Source organism: Harmonia axyridis, chromosome 2 (genome assembly GCF_914767665.1).
Source record: "Harmonia axyridis chromosome 2, icHarAxyr1.1, whole genome shotgun sequence".
NCBI lineage: Eukaryota > Metazoa > Arthropoda > Insecta > Coleoptera > Coccinellidae > Harmonia > Harmonia axyridis.
In genome coordinates, this window is record NC_059502.1 from 35,477,478 (window position 1) to 35,494,940 (window position 17,463).

The 17,463-nt window shown below is 34.4% G+C and overlaps 1 non-coding gene across 1 annotated transcript; it reads left to right on the forward strand.

Moving 5' to 3' along the window:
* Positions 1 to 17,066: 17,066 nt before the first annotated feature.
* Positions 17,067 to 17,138, forward strand: Trnah-gug. The gene has a single exon. It is a non-coding gene; the product is annotated as a tRNA-His (tRNA).
* Positions 17,139 to 17,463: the final 325 nt, after the last annotated feature.

Sequence of the window (17,463 nt, forward strand, 5' to 3'; positions counted from 1 at the left end):
AATGATCTTTCTCCCTAAAATATTTTCAAACCTCTACAACTTCCGGATATACCGGAAACAGACTTCTACTTCCTTATTTCAAATGGCACACCCAGTATATTATTGCATCATTAGATAGCTTTTTTGATGGCAATTTCGGCAATATGCCATACCTTGGGAAAAACTCAACGGTTCATGAGTTATTGGGATTCTTATGAAAAAAATGGTGGCGATGAGGACTCACATTTTCTTTAATATTATCGCAGAAAGAGCCTTTTCCAAAAAAATTTTTTTCGTTTTCGATTCCGCAAATACGTAGTATAATAAGACTGTTTTCGGCTTGGACCAAAAATGTACAGGGTGTTTATAAGAGGATCATGAACTTGGACAACTCAAATTCATCAAAACTCAAGATTTTCAAATTAGAACCTATATTTTATTACAACTCGGATGCTAGACTTAATTTCCACAAACTCCCAATTTCGAATGATAAATGGTTTCTAGTTGGAAAAACTGTGAGACACCACTGTCGGCATATTTTTCGACTTTACCCGCGGCAAAACTTGACAGCTCTTGCCATGAAATAAACAGATATGATATAGTTTCCATTCGAATATTTGTGTGAAGAAAAAAAAAAAATTATTTCTTCATACAGGCAAACTTGCAAACTGATTATAAAGGATGAACTCTGAAGTGCAAATAAAAGCTGCGATGCCATCGACACTGATTCTACATCCTTCCACTGTGAAACTTCTTCAAGAGCCTCCACAGCAGGTTACATTTCTTGAAGTAAAAATATTGAATCATGGCGCTCAACCCACCTAGTTGGACAGAGTTGTTTTAGACGAGTAGATTTGGCTTCAGGGAACACTTTATCAATTGCTCTTGTAATAACCTCCATTCTTTTTGGGGTGTTAAAAAACACACATAGTTTTGTTGCAGTCCCACAGCAATTTCTGATCTCAGAAATTGAACATGATGCACTTATAGCAAGGTTTAAGCTATGGGATACACAATGGACATATATTGCAGTCGGATGCTCTCCCATTACATATGCCTGTGCTCCGTTGAATTTTCCACTCATTGCAGCGGCTCCATCATATCCTTGCCCCCTCAAATACTTTGTATCAATTCCAAACTAGCGTAATGATTTCAAAATGACTGTCGCAAAGGTTTTTACCAGTTAAATCAGAAACTGGTACAAACAGAAGGAAATCTTCTTTAATATCATTGTTGTATAGGTATCTAACGCCGATTGATGCTTGTTCTTGTGTTGAGATGCCTGTCGTTTCATCTGCAAGAACAGTAAAACATTTCGCGGAATTGACCATCTCAACCAATTTCTTCAACATTATATCGTTAATAGCCAAAATAATTTCATCTTGTGTTTTTGGTGAGAGGTGAAGTGCATTTTTCGATCCTATTTCTAAATGTTTTTTCAGAGCCTCATCTCCAGAATTGGCTCTGAATCTCAGAAGAGCTCTGAAGTTTCCCTCATTTTCAACAGGACAAATTTCCAAATTAAGCTTCCCGTGGTCTCGATGGCCTCGAAGGTATACCCTGCCGACCACAAAAAATTACTGTTTCAATTATTGGTAGGACTGTGTTCCTATTTTCAATTATTTGTTGCTGCAGAGCTGTGTTTTGTAGCACCTCGACATTCGGTATCAAACCCCTATAAGTTTTCAACCAATCTTCAGCCTTAAGTAAAGAAGGAATACATATAATATCGAATTCGAAATTTGTAATTTTTACCCCAAAAACACCCAAGTGAAAAACTGAAACCCACAAAAAATACCCCAAGAGATGTTTTCCCTCAAATTTTTCCCAGAGTGTTAAAAAATGCCCCAAATTTGGGGGAAAATACCCCAACATGAAACATGACAACCCTGGATGATTGCAATAAGCAATAACATAATTAATCAGACGGGTCACGTGACTTGTTAGGCCCAGAGGCGCCGAGTATTGAGGGGCACTTACGGTGCTCCGATTCCCTAAAATGATAGAATTATTCGCTCTTGGTTAGGCGCGGTTCTGGGCGAGAAGACTATTCTACTTGTAAAAGTAAGAAATAATACTGAAAAGTGAGGGAATTTTGATATCCTGCTTAAATAGCTGATGAATGAGAAAATTGCTTACACTTCAAATAAGCATTTTTTCATGTAGTACAATTTAAAAATATTTTTCTTCTCACAATGATACTTCTGTAATTCCACAATAACAACTTTGAAAAAGCAAAATCTTCCAAGTTATTTTGTATTGTTCTGCCAAAAAATTTTTTTTCCTTCTGATCAATATGGGGGGTTACGTCCCCAATAACCCCCCCTCGTTACGCCCATGCCTACATAGAATAATCATGTCAAGCATATCGTGCGGAATATTGTGTATTATCATTTGTCATCAGGACTATAGAAAAAAAAATATTTCACTAACAACAGATTAGACGGAATGTAATTAATAAATCAAAAAAATATGAGCAAAGCACTGACGTGAAGTCAGGTACTTTGGAACGCTTGTCATTCAGAAACCACATATATAGCTTTGTATATAGTTATGTGGTCTCCAAGTTAAGGTTGATTTTGTCAAATAAATTGTGTAAGGACACTGAGAATAGTGTTAACCAAAAAATATCTCGAGAGAAATAGCTTGATTTCAATTTTGAGTAAGGAGTCAGGAGCTTTCAAGCGCTTGTTATTCAATTGGCGCATGAATGATCGATCACTCGAAAGCTCCTGACGCCCAGCCAAGTGTTTTTCACGAATATTTTCAGAATGAATTTCATAATCGAATTAGCGTAGTATTCAATACAGTATCCTCAAGCCAGGGAGGAGATTATACGATAAGATATGTGTGGAATATTCTTCTTTTTATAAAATGATAGTGGAACGGAAAAACACGCCACTGTGTTCAAGCATGGCGTACTACAAGTACTGGTGTTTTACCCGATTCCATTCATAGACTGTAGGCGGAAAAGCAATTATCTGTGTTCCAACAAGCTATCCTAGCTTGTAAGGCATTAATTTTTGAATCATATTATGCCCTCTGTAGTTGCCAGTAAATTACTAAATGAGATACTGTAAACCGACGCTACGTTTGTTGAATGGATTCACAATAAAAACTGACTAATCACCTACCAGACGGTTAATTCCTCCCGCACAACATCTGGCCAGTGCAAAACGTAGAACTTTTTTATTGAGATCCATTCATGGAAACATTCATATTTGAGTAATGTTTTGCCAGTTTAAATCTAGACGATTAATTATTTTCTCATTTTTCTTTATTTCAATATCGTAATGAGTTCATTAGAGTACCTACTAAAAATAGTACTCTAATGAACTTATTACATCATTGTTTTTAGTTAGATTTTTCGTTTTTTGGTTGTCTACACTGACTTCCGATATGTTTATTCCCAAATAAATCAACAATTACATAGATAAATTAATGAATAAATGAATAAACATCCTAAAACCCACAAAAGTCAATTTTCAATATATGTAATATAATTTGAAAAATGGAAATGATTTGCAACATTATTCGTAATTTCTGTTGATTCTGGTGGTATTTAATCGATTTCGTCAGACATAATTCACGAATTTGATACGTACTTATAAATCATTTCAAAATTCAAAACGTTCAATTCAAAGTCAAATTCCGTAATCTGTCAATTTTCGTAACAGTCACACCAATTGTCACGATACAATACAAAAGTCACTAGGATAATATTTCACAAAACTTAACTGAAATAGAGAAAATATCGTCTTATACTCGTTGCAGAAAGCCATTCCAACTCTCATGCGTTCGAATATAAGCATAAGTTTTGGAACATTATATATGGTATTCATACCAAAAGCTACGCTTGATGCATTCATTGGTTTAATGTTTGGTTTTTGATGTTTGATGTTAAATGTTTGATATTTGATGTTTAATGTTCAATGTTTAATGCTTAATGTTTAACGTTTAACTTTTAAGGTTTTATGTTTAATGTTTAATATTCAATGTTTAATATTTATTGTTCATTCTTCAATGTTATTGTTAAATGCTCATAGTTCAATGTATACTTGATTTAATGTAATCTTCAATGTTAATGTTTTTTTTCAATGCGTATTGTTTAATGTTTAATATTTATTATTCAGTATTCAATATACAACATTCAATATCCGATGTTTTTTGCCTAATGTTCAAATTTCAGTTTTTATGCCTTTGTTGCACTCATCTACAGCTCACAGTCAATCTTTCAATTTTCGTAACAGTCACACCAATTGTCACGATACAATACAAAAGTCACTAGGATAATATTTCACAAAACTTGACTGAAATACTCGTTGCAGAAAGCCATTCCAACTCACATGCGTTCGAATATAAGCATAAGTTTTGGAACAGTATCTATGGTATTCATACCAAAAGCTACGCTTGATGCATTCATTGGTTTAATGTTTGGTTTTTGATGTTTGATGTTTAATGTTTGATATTTGATGTTCAATGTTTAATGTTTAATGTTTAATGCTTAATGTTCAATGTTTAATGTTTATGTTTAATGTTTAACTTTTAAGGTTTTATGTTTAATGTTTAATATTCAATGTTTAATATTTATTGTTCATTCTTCAATGTTATTGTTAAATGCTCATTGTTCAATGTATACTTGATTTAATGTAATCTTCAATGTTAATGTTTTTTTTTCAATGCGTATTGTTTAATGTTCATATTTATTATTCAGTATTCAATATACAACATTCAATGTCCGAAGTTTTATGCCTTATGTTTAAATTTCAGTTTTTATGCCTTTGTTGGACTCATCTACAGCTCACAGTCTTTTACTCAATTTCAAAATCAAAAAACACTGGTTAATTCTGTTAGTGGATCAAATCCACTGGAGGTTTCCCTATGAAAGAATAGAAATAACGACTGATCAGATCTAAAATAAGTTATTGTGACACAATTTTAATGAAAACTTTTGAAGAAAATTGTTAGAGTCGAATATTTCAAAAACATATTCGAAGATAGCTCTGCAATTTTTTGTTCGATATATCGATTAAATTGATAGCGAAAAATGAAATAATTCAGGTGAAAAAAACTTCTTGTATAAATTCAGCGGAAAGTATTGAAATTTAAAACGGAAGGGGACTGAGCAAAAGCTCCATGAAAGGCTAAACAGCAGAAATATGTATTGTGTAATTCATATTTCGAACTCTATTCTAAACTGAGAATATTTTGGGGTGTTGGAAATTTTTTTCCGCAGATAGTTTCCAGATCTTATCATTGAAATAAAAAACGAATACGTCTAATTCAATATCGAATTCAATACTTTTCGGCCTCAAACCCTCACTTTTATCGTAGTCCTATCTTTCCCACACCGAAAAAAACCATCTTATCCACTCAATTTATGAGAAAATTCTTGAGCGTTCTGAAGTTATCAAAATAATTCACCGGATAAGAAAAACCAATCCAATCGGAATTCCTTGGCTGAACCGCTACACAGGGGTGTCCCTCAAGAGACGCGCTTTATATGAGGATCACATAGCTAGATGGCAGAGGAGGTGAAAAATATCTGTGCCCTGATAAGAAAAATGAAAAATGGCGCGTGTGATGACAGGGGCGGAAAATTAAATTGCTGCGCAAGGTCCATATAATATAAAAACGGGAATTTTTATGATCTCTTATCGGGAAAACGTTGGCATCTGGTGTAATTGGAAGTGAACCGCTCTATTTCATTCCAGTCGCTGTAGATATCAAATTGAGATTGGCGTTCCTGAGGCCAGAAAAATTTTTATACGTACGTGATTTTTGGGATGGTCGATGGTGGAATTATTGTTAATTTTGGACATAAAGGATGTGTCGGAGAAATACTGTTAATAATTTTTGAATGAAACCCTTTTGATCATAGGATACTACCATCATACATATACACAATGAGAATTAAAAAAAGGGAATTTCACATAAGAATTTATTACTTTTTTTAATTTTTCGACTCATCTGAATGAAACTTACGATAAAAAATATGCTGTGAGGCTCGAAAAGGCTGTTTTATTCCGAATTCTGAATGTAAATTTCGAGATTGTAAGAGACAATCTGGCTACAACTTCGCGATAATAAATTTTTTCGGCAACCGTCCGGGAAGTGCTCACTTCCCGGACGCTTTTTCTCTGAGAAAGTAGCATTTCCCGGCCTAGTCCGGAAAGTACGTACTTCCCGGACTAGGCCGGAAAAGAATCATAGAATCCATAGCAACCGAGATAACGGCTGACAGTTCATATGAAATTAGTTGTCAAAAATTTGCATGTTTTTTTATCGCAATCGCAATAAAATATGGAAAGCAGCATAGCGATAGTGTTATTTTACATGGTTGCCGAAAAAATATTGTACGCAACACTCCCGAAAATGGTTTTTTTGGACTCACAGACTTCCAGGACTCGCTTACGCTCGTCCTGGAATTTTGTCTATTCGTCCAAAAAAACCCTATTTTCCGGACTTGTTACGTAAATTACTATTTTCGGCAACCGTCCGGGAAGTGCTCACTTCCCGGACGCTTTTTCTCTGAGAAAGTAGCATTTCCCGGCCTAGTCCGGAAAGTACGTACTTCCCGAACTAGGCCGGAAAAGAATCATAGAATCCATAGCAACCGAGATAACGGCTGACAGTTCATATGGAATTAGTTGTCAAAGATTTGCATGTTTTTTTATCGCAATCGCAATAAAATATGGAAAGCAGCAGCGATAGTGTTATTCTACATGGTTGCCGAAAAAATATTGTACGCAACACGCCCGAAAATGGTTTTTTTTGACTCACAGACTTCCAGGACTCGCTTACGCTCGTCCTGGAATTTTGTCTATTCGTCCAAAAAAACCCTATTTTCCGGACTTGTTACGTAAATTACTATTGTATTTAATGTACCGGGTTTTTCACCATAATTTGACCCCCCCTTTAACTTTGTTACTTTAGGAGATACAAAAAAATGTTTTCTACAAAAGTTTCACGAGATCGACTATTGTTTTCTAGAATGATTTCACAAAATGGAATATATACAGAGTGGGCCACATATTGATAGCAACTTCATTTTTTCAAATGGAACACCCTGTATATTTTTCTATATTCGACTAGCTCCTTTTCCCCTGACTTTGAATATATAACATATGTTAGGTCTATCCCCTTAATTCTGGGTACCACAGAGTTTCAAATTTTAAGACCACCTAGCGTGGTCAGTAATCACTTTTCAAGTGGTAGACTGCGATAACTCAAAAATGCCCTTTTTTGAGTTATCTCGTTGGCAACGATATTTGCATACGTTTTTCACTATAAATTTGTGAAATCATTTTAAAAAACAATAGTCGATTTCGAGAAACTTTTGTAGGAAACATTTTTTTGTAGGTACCTCTTTCAGTAACACAGTTAAAGGGGGGTCAAATTATGGTGAAAAACCCGGTACATACAGAGTATTTTATATTATACGTGCAAGACTTCAGGATGTGACAGCTCGTTCAAAAATATGGAAAAAAGTTTTCATTAACTCACCTCTAAAATGCACCATTTTCGAGAATTAAAAAAAATAGTAATTTACGTAACAAGTCCGGAAAATAGGGTTTTTTTTGGACGAATAGACAAAATTCCAGGACGAGCGTGAGCGAGTCCTGGAAGTCTGTGAGTCCAAAAAAACCATTTTCGGGCGTGTTGCGTACAATATTTTTTCGGCAACCATGTAAAATAACACTATCGCTACTGCTTTCCATATTTCATTGCGATTGTGATAAAAAAACATGCAAATTTTTGACAACTAATTTCATATGAACTGTCAGCCGTTATCTCGGTTTCTATGGATTCTATGATTCTTTTCCGGCCTAGTCCGAGAAGTACGTACTTTCCGGACTCGGCCGGGAAATGCTACTTTCTCAGAGAAAAAGCGTCCGGGAAGTGAGCACTTCCTGGATGGTTGCCGAAAAAAATAGTTTTTACGAATATTTCCGGAACCTTTTATCCTTCAGAAAACAGCTTTTGTAAGCATTGTTCAGTAGTTCGGAAAATAATTTTAAATTGTTAACCTGTAGGTAGTTAATTACCCAAGGGCGGATTTACAGGGGGGTAATGGGGGTAATTACCCCCCCCCCCCGCCATGAATATCGAAACCCTGAAAAAAAGTTACGCAACGTGCACATAAAATATTTCATGCGATAATTTCAATTTGGGTAATTTCCCAAAAATTTTGTTTCATTTTGATTACATTTTTTATAAGTTTTGAAAAAATTATGTTTCAAAGTTTATCTGAGGTGATTAAATGATGTGCACCTGATTTATAAGTTTTGAATCGTTACTACCCCTCCATGAAAAAGAGCTATATATATAATTACTTCAGCCAAGTTAATTTTTGTCGGAAACGGTCGACTTTAGAGCGTATGACCAGGAGTACTTATTTGTGTAGTAAACATCGGCGGGTCTCAAAAACCATACTTTTTCCATTAGAAGATGGGGAGAAAAACACCTACTATCCCTTCAAAACCTTCACCAATTAAGTCTTAAAAAAAATTCCGCACAAAACATAGCAAATTATGATTAGAAAATGCTCACGATAGCTGTTTTCTGTACAATAAAAGTTTCCAAAGATATTCGCCAAAAACGATTTTTTCTTCAATTTCAACACCCTGTATTTTGAAAAGGGTGCATTTTAGATGGTTAGTTAATAAAAACTTTTTTTCATATTTTGAACGTGCTATCACGTACTAAAATCCTGCGCATATATTATGAAACACTCTATATTTATATACAGATTAATTCTTTTACCCCCTTATGGGTTTGGTTAAACTAACAGACGTCGGATCATTGAATTGGTCAAGGCGCCTTCAACAAATCCCAAGATTTTTTTGGAATATATTCTTTTTGTGTACAGGGTGGGCAAATTTCGATGTTTTAGCACTACAACTTTCAAACCAGAGGTGATAGACAAAATCTGATACCCACTTCTCGATCTCTTTTTCTGAGAAACTATCAAGGGTAGTATTCATTTTTGGCCACCTTCTTTTGTTTTCGAGTTATAAGCGAAAATTGGAAAAATGGCGATATCGAAAAACATTCATATCTCCGTTGATATTGATGATAGAGCTCTGAAATTAAAACATTATACAGGCACTTTTTTACGTAGAATCCAGTGGCGTACTCGTCTTTTCAAAAGGGTTTTCAATTACGAAGCTATGACCCAAAGTTATGTTTTTTTAAATGGGAACACTATATTTCTGTGACATTTTTTGAAAGCTTAATTTTTCCTGATTTCAAAAATATATAACATCATATGGTTCGTATCAATATAAATAATAGAAAATGGTCAAAAACCTTTTTTTACCTAAGATTCTCATTATTTCTATGGTTTCAACTGTTGACGAGCACAGAAAAATTGAGCTTTCTATAACAAGAGTAGTGTCCTTCCATCAATCTGATTATTTCTATGCTTTTTACTATTTTATTCAAAATTCGAATCTAGGTATATTTTATAAATTTTTCATCTAAAAATAGATTCGGAAATAACGAAAAGATCCACAGGATCGATTGTTTCAATCGAAAGAGTTGTAATGAGATGGATGCATCAGAAGATTATTTTCATAGGTCTCCAGATTGAATACGCACAGTTTATTCAAAGACACTTGAACTATTCCATAAAAACTCTTGGCCATAGATGCACCTTTGAAGTGGATACCGCGATCTGCAAAATACCGGGGTTTATCTAAAAGTATTGTTAGGCAATAAATTCACTGGGCCCAAAGGAATTTCTGGAAACTTGGACAAACCTTGTATAATTGAAATATTCATCTTCCTCCAAGTGACTTCGGATATACTATACCAATCCATTTCAAATAGCACATGAAACAATGCATATATGATTGAACAATTTAATTACGAAGGGAATTAGTAAAAATCATAGAAAAAATCAGATTAACGGAAGGACACTTCTCTTGTTATAGGAAGCTCAATTTTTCTGTGCTCGTCAACAGTTGAAACCATAGAAATAATGAGAATCTTAGGTAAAAAAAGGTTTTTGACCATTTTCTATTATTTATATTGATACGAACCATATGATGATATATATTTTTGAAATCAGGAAAAATTAAGCTTTCAAAAAATGTCACAGAAATATAGTGTTCCCATTTAAAAAAACATAACTTTGGGTCATAGCTTCGTAATTGAAAACCCTTTTGAAAAGACGAGTACGCCACTGGATTCTACGTAAAAAAGTGCCTGTATAATGTTTTAATTTCAGAGCTCTATCATCAATATCAACGGAGATATGAATGTTTTTCGATATCGCCATTTTTCCAATTTTCGCTTATAACTCGAAAACAAAAGAAGGTGGCCAAAAATGAATACTACCCTTGATAGTTTCTCAGAAAAAGAGATCGAGAAGTGGGTATCAGATTTTGTCTATCACCTCTGGTTTAAAAGTTGTAGTGCTAAAACATCGAAATTTGCCCACCCTGTACACTCCATTTGTGCAGCCATTGCTTCTCCAATCCCAAAAGAGTCGTGTTCTCCTCGAGGTTCTCTTGCAGATGAGTCTCCATCAGATCGTTCGTTGATATTTTGAGAATATACAAGGTGATCCAGTTTGGAGGCGGCCACGATAGATAACAAGAATTTGCTTAGTGAAGTATATCCATGAAATGCTTCGTTTGACTAGAAAAATGAAATTTATTGGTTGGAAATATCAGAATAAAATTTTCTAGACCTCAATTTCCAGCATTTTACCGGGTTTTGTGATGCAAACTATTTTTGTCCTATCAGTAGTATCCGTATAGGTACTAGCACGTGACTAGACATTTTTGAGGGAAAATTTGATTCGCCAATGCTTTTCTTGAAGATAAATATGAATTTCGAAAATCTCATTCAGTTTGTGAGAAAAAAACTCATTTTCATTTTTTTTTAACATAGCACATTTCTGAGTAAATAGAGAAAATTCAAAAATAATTCTAGATTAATTATAATTAGAATACTTTATTGGTGATTTTTAATTAACCACCACATGATATCAATTGATGAATGCTAATGTTGATTGATTTTATATTTTTTATTAATTATTTATGTTGTAGAAAACTAATATTTTACGTAATATCTTAAGGTCTTTTGTCCACATAAATATCTTTTGCATTGTATTTCGTTGACCAATTTTGACATACCAATATCATTTAATCATTCGTCGTATTTGGTTCATTGATGAAGTGATCCGACTTATTCAAAGCTTTAACCTTTCCGAAAATTTCTACATAGAAATCTGTCCAAGATGCATCGATTGTATTCTCAGAGTAATATTACTCTATGATTGTATTCAAATACTCATTTGACATCTATGCATTTTGATCTTGTCATTTGGACAAGAACCGAATTTTAGAATTGGCTTTTCATCATAAACGTTTCCTCATCTCGTTAAGTCTATCCTACCATTTGCCAAATATTCGCAACCAACAATTTCATAGCATATCCATTGAGAATGAGCCCAAATCGATGATGATCCATACTGGGTGGTCGACAAAAAGACGAGTTGAATTCATTATAGAAACAACAATTTAGAGGTGTTATACTTGCATACAAGTCAGGTGAGGAGGAACACCCATATTATCTGATTTGTTATTTTAATTTTTCAAGTGGGTTTATGTTGCGAAAGAAACATAACGATAAGTAACTTAGATGACTGATCATTTCCAATGTTTGAACAGGAGGTGTATTCGATTGAAGAATATCATTTATCCCTTAAAATATGAAAGAACATGGATATTGTGATAACTTGATTCTTACGAGTACAGTGCGAATACCTGATGAATATCAAAACGTTCTATTAGAGCTAACTTGCTTGAAATTCAACTTGGTCACGATTCAAAGTGAGTAAGGCACTAATATTTATGATTTTAAAAAAATGTTCGATCAAAACATGATGGGTATGATAACTAAACAAAATTATTAGAATAGCAAATTAGAGTCAAGAGCTTTTGGGTGCTCATTAATTCATGGGTCTATTGAAGATCGCATAACTGTTGTATGTGTATAAAAATGGATATAATTTATCATGATGACAATCTTGTCTATTTTATCTAGATGTGCAGTTCTGATAATAAGATCCTTCTGAAATCCGGCATGAACTACTATTATTCACATACTTGCATATCTTCCATCAAAATTTCAACCTAGTCCTATATGTTGTAAATAAAAAATTGGGAATTGTTTTTCGATAGTCCCCTCGAATTTTTTTTGGAAAGGCGATCAACGTGAAATTTTGGTTTATTATTTTCCTTTATCTATACGCTTCATCGGCGTCGCCCCTTATTTGCCATCTGTGATTTTTGCATCCGTCATCGGTGCACACTTACCCGTTGTTTTCGGTTTTTTGTATCATTCTTGTCACAAAATTTCAATACAGTAGTTATCAAAGAACTGAACTTAGTAAATAGCATCGAAAAATTGTCTGGGCTGTGTTGTACAATGTATTGTGTTTCGTTCAAATTGCAATTTATTTGTGAAGATATCAGTTTTGAATTGACTATATCTACAGGGTGTTCCTAAATTGGAGGTACAAATGAAAATGAAAGATTTCTCGGATCATTTTAAGAAAAAAAGTCCTCTATAACATGAATCCGCGCATAAACTTTTTTTTTGAGATAGGTACCGGTGTTGAAGTTCAAGTTTTTTTCCTCATAGCACCTTTCCTTCACAAGATATCTTACTTGAATTAGCATAGATATTTCAATTGAAAGTTATCATCTTGTGATATGTTAATTTTGAATGCAAAGCTACAGGGTGATATTTTTCTGGAAGGGATACCCGCTCCTTTCCTCCAGAACTATTTTTTGGCGAACCACTGGTAGTTTAGAAAAATGTAAAAAAAAACTCTGGTCCAGTACTTCCTACAATTTTTGGTTTGTTGTTGTTTTGTCGTATCTGCTATCGAGTTCGAGAAAAAAAATAAAATAGTTCTGTAGTAAACCTCAGAAAAATCCAAATTAGTATAAACATGCTGTTAGTAATGTGATGAATAAATTAATTATAAGTTTTGGTACTTATTTACCGATTTTGTTGCGAAGATTAAGCATCACTAAAAAGTACGACTATACAAGAAACACCCTGTATCTCGAAAACAAAGCATTTGCGAGCTAATGTTTATGGGACTTTTATTCTTAAAATTAACCAAGTAATCTCTCATTTTCCTTCATTTAGGGAAAACCCAGTAAGGTAAGGTAAGAACAATCGAATTGGTAATGAAAAAAAATTATTTTGAGTGATATGGTTCAAACTTCGTTTTCAAACCTCTTTTTCTCTCATTACAGATATGAGTAAACGTTGTTGCAAAAAACATTTTTTTTCCGATTACCCCCTACGCCCTTGCCAAATAAGCTATCAATCATGCAATAATATACTGGATGTCCCATTTGAAATAAGAAAGTAGAAGACTCTTTCCGATATAACCGGAAGTTGTACAAGGGCGTAGATTATTTTTTCTTGGGGGGTAATCAAAAAAAAGTTTTTTGATGACATTGTTTACTAATATCTATAATGTGAGAAAAAGAGATTTGATATCGAAGTTTGAAACGAATTACTCGAAATAATTTTTTTAATTACCAATTCGATTGTTCTTATCAGGCAAATAGAAATTCACATCTACTCTTTCATTCTGTAATTTTCCTTTGGAATATTCTACTAGTTCCCCATAGGCTTTATTTTTGAGATTCCTGTTTGCGTATGCTGAACTTTTTATTTTCCATCGACAGGTTTTCTGCCTATATTTTTCGATGAAATCTATCAAAAATTCTTTCATTTTGTACAAGAATTTGGTACGCTACGAAGTTCCGACGGTACCTGATAAATGGCCAGCTGTCTGTGATCATCTGAAATCCGACCCGGATACTCAATAAAACAACCTCTTGAGAGGCAGGTTTCGATGGATGCATGGGATGGCAGTCAGTGTAGACTAGCAGCCATTTGGAAGCAAGTCATTTGGACGCCTGGCTTCCAAACGCTCGAAAAAACGCCTCGTGAGTGGCGGGCATTATGGAGAAATCTTCGATTCTTGGGGGTTGGGTAAATTACACCCATTTCTACGCCCTTGAAGTATGGTATAGAGCCCCAATATGCAAATATTCTGCACAAAATTATGATTAGTTTTCCATAAACGTCTAATAGGAAATTGTGGAGAATCACCCTGTATATAGTTTTTACGAAAAGTTGGCTGGACAGACGGACATAATTGAATTAAGCCGAAGTGGCAACATGGAATGGTTCAGTATTCGAAAATTCAGACATTATTCTGAATGATCAGAACAAAATATCAGTTATGATTGATTCGAATAATAACCTAAACTGGCCAAAAATATCAATCCGACGAATATCGAAAATTAAACTTTACCACCTTTATAAGCACCAACAAAATACATTCAAGACAAGAAAACCATAGTCGCACTCTGGCCAAAGAGCACGTCCTTCCTTTTTCTCTCTGAATGGAATTAATTCGTCCAAGCCCCGGAACCGAACCGGATGCGAGAGAAACTGGAGACGCATAAAAGCAAGAAAATCAGCTCCATTCGGCCCGTCCGAAACTGAACCATAAGTCATTCCTAAGCCGATCAGAGAGTTGAACTGATAACGATGCGGAGTCACGACGGTTACTTAACATCATTTATTTAGTGCTTTATATGGTATAATAATTGTATGTTCTCCGTTTTACCTATATCATGGCAGAAGTCCACCTCCATCATCTCCTGATGCGACTACCGTCCTTTTGCTTTTCCTCGGTCACGCTGCTCGTTTATGCTCGGTCAAAACGCAGTGGCGTATAGGCAAAATGTTTTCTGGGATGGGATTAGACTCAGAGGAAAGAAAAGATAGAGGTGCCTTATAGCATTTGTTGACATCGCTATAACATTTTTGTTTACAAACACTTATAATGTACTGCGTTGCCATTCTGAGGAAGAAGTAATCTTTTCTCCGTTCTGTGGCATAGATGTTTTGCGAATATTCTGAGGATTTGGCAACACGATTCTGTTGTTGTTATTGCACGTGTCAACTAGAGGTGCGTTAAGGGTTAACTGTTCATTTTAATTTCACGTTTGTAATCGGCGTTATTTCATACAAGTTTGTGAATTTTAAGTTACACATTATTAATTTTAATCATGGTAAATACTCGAAAAACATGTATAGTGTGTAAAACATCGGAAATGAAAACCTAACCTATCATAGGTAAGTTCACGTTTTGAGTCCATAGGCGTAGAATATATCTCGTCTATGGCGTAGTATTTGTGAGATATCGAAAACTTAATTCAATGCTAACATTTGTAGGTTTCCTTCAAATAGAGAATTTAGCAAAATATGGTGCCACGTATTAATATTGCAAATGAACAATTTGCCGAAATATGCATATGTTTGTTCCAAACATTTCAGCACCGAAAACTTAATAAGAGGCAGTAAGAGAACCATTGTCTACGCCACTGAAATGTTTACCTCCCCTCTAGTTGTCAATTTTGCAATTTTTCTTTCCTCTGAGGGATTAGAGCTAATCCTGAAGTATCCCGTCACTGGCGCAGCCAAGATTTTGCTTTTTTTTTTGGGGAGTGGGGGGCTGGTTGCTGAACGAGTGCTGCCACTCCAACTTGAGTGTGATCGGAAGATTTCGTTATAAAAAATTTTTTTGACTACAACGTTCACTCATATCTGTAATGTGAGAAAAAGAAGTTTGATAACGAAGTTTTAACCAAATTATTCAAAATAATTTTTTATTACCAATTCGGTTGTTCTAACCTTATACTAGATGTTCCTAATTTAGAATTACGGAGGAAAATGAGAGATTCCTTGTGTAATTTTAAGAATAAAAGTTCCATGAATTTGATTTGAGCCCACAAACGCAAAACTTATAATTAATTCATTCACTACAGCTTACAAGCTAGATCTTTATAATAATTTGAATTTTCCAGAGTATTAATAGAGAGTAGTTTGAAATTTCACGAAATCGATAACAGATACGATAAAACAATAACAAACCAAAAAGTATAGTATACTGGACTAGAGTTTCTTTTTACATTTTTCTAAACTACCAGCAGTTCACCAAAAAATAGTTCTGAAGGAAAGAATCGGGCACTCTTCCAGAAATGATATCACCTTGTGGATTTGCATTAAAAATTAGCATATCACATGATGAAAACTTTAAATTGGAATATCTATGGCCCATTCAAATTGAATATCTTGTGGAGGAAATTATGCTGGGTTATGAATTATAAACGAAAATGAAGAGAACATCATGTTATTTCCATTGACAAACTTTTTCTGAGTTATTGGTATTTTTGGGGGGTGGGGCTGTAGCCCCAAAGACACCCCTCCCCCATAGTTGCGCTAGTGCAATAGCGCATCCCGTAAAACATGTTTGTGTTTGATACATTCATGTCAAGAAAGTATTGAAAATTGATTGAAAGGATTGTAGGTTTTTTGTCGTTGAGTTTTTTTTTAAGTTAGCATAACTAAACAATTCAAAGGTAATTCCATTACCATTTCAAAAATGCCATACTCTTGATACTTCTGAAAAATAAAAAAAGAGTAGAATAAGATTTAAGGGGCTTTTGATACAAATTGATTGGAATAAATCGTATAAAATGTCCTCCTACGAACCAAAGTTTACCTGTTTTGCATTTTTTTCTGATTTTGCATGGGGACCGAGATATATTAAGGGTAGCATATTTTCAAATTGACACGCTGTATATAAGATATATATGATTTATTATCTTGTCATTGTGGTCAGTTAGTTTATCTAAACGCTAAATTCTATTCGGTAGAAACCTTTTTTCGATATTTACATGAATTTTCTATGGTTCCGACGTCGCAATCAACACGGAATTTGGCACAGAGTTTGCAATTCTTAACGTACTTCACGTTAATGCAAAATTTCAGCTCGATCGGATCTGTTTTCACAGAAATATTGTACGAAGCTTGAATTTCTTTTATATCTATCATTATTATTCATTTGCTGGATGTGTGTAATAGCTACTACGCTATGTACGTACATAGAAGATAGTATATGACGAGCTTAATTTTGGATAACTCCTATAAGTAGCGAACATTTCAACACTAGACCCATCGCTTCGATAGCCGTGATCGTCTAGTGGTTAGGACCCTACGTTGTGGCCGTAGTAACCCAGGTTCGAATCCTGGTCACGGCAATGCTCAAGCATTGTCATGGCGAAGCTTTTTTATGTTCGTTACGAATGCCTTTTTATTTAAATAATGAAATTCATTTTCTTATTGCAGCTTGTAAAATGGATACTATTTTTAAAAGTTTCGAAGTTGATATATACATATTTTTTACATGGAGTTCAGTAGGTACCGACACTACCTGCCTGATTTTCGGCATCGATTTTTAGGATCATTAGCACTGAGTGGTGCTTATTATTCAAATTATTTTAGCTTCAGTCTTGCTAATTCTCGAATTTCGAAGTGATTCAAAATATGATATCAGCAATTTTTTAGCTTATCAGCTGCAAATTT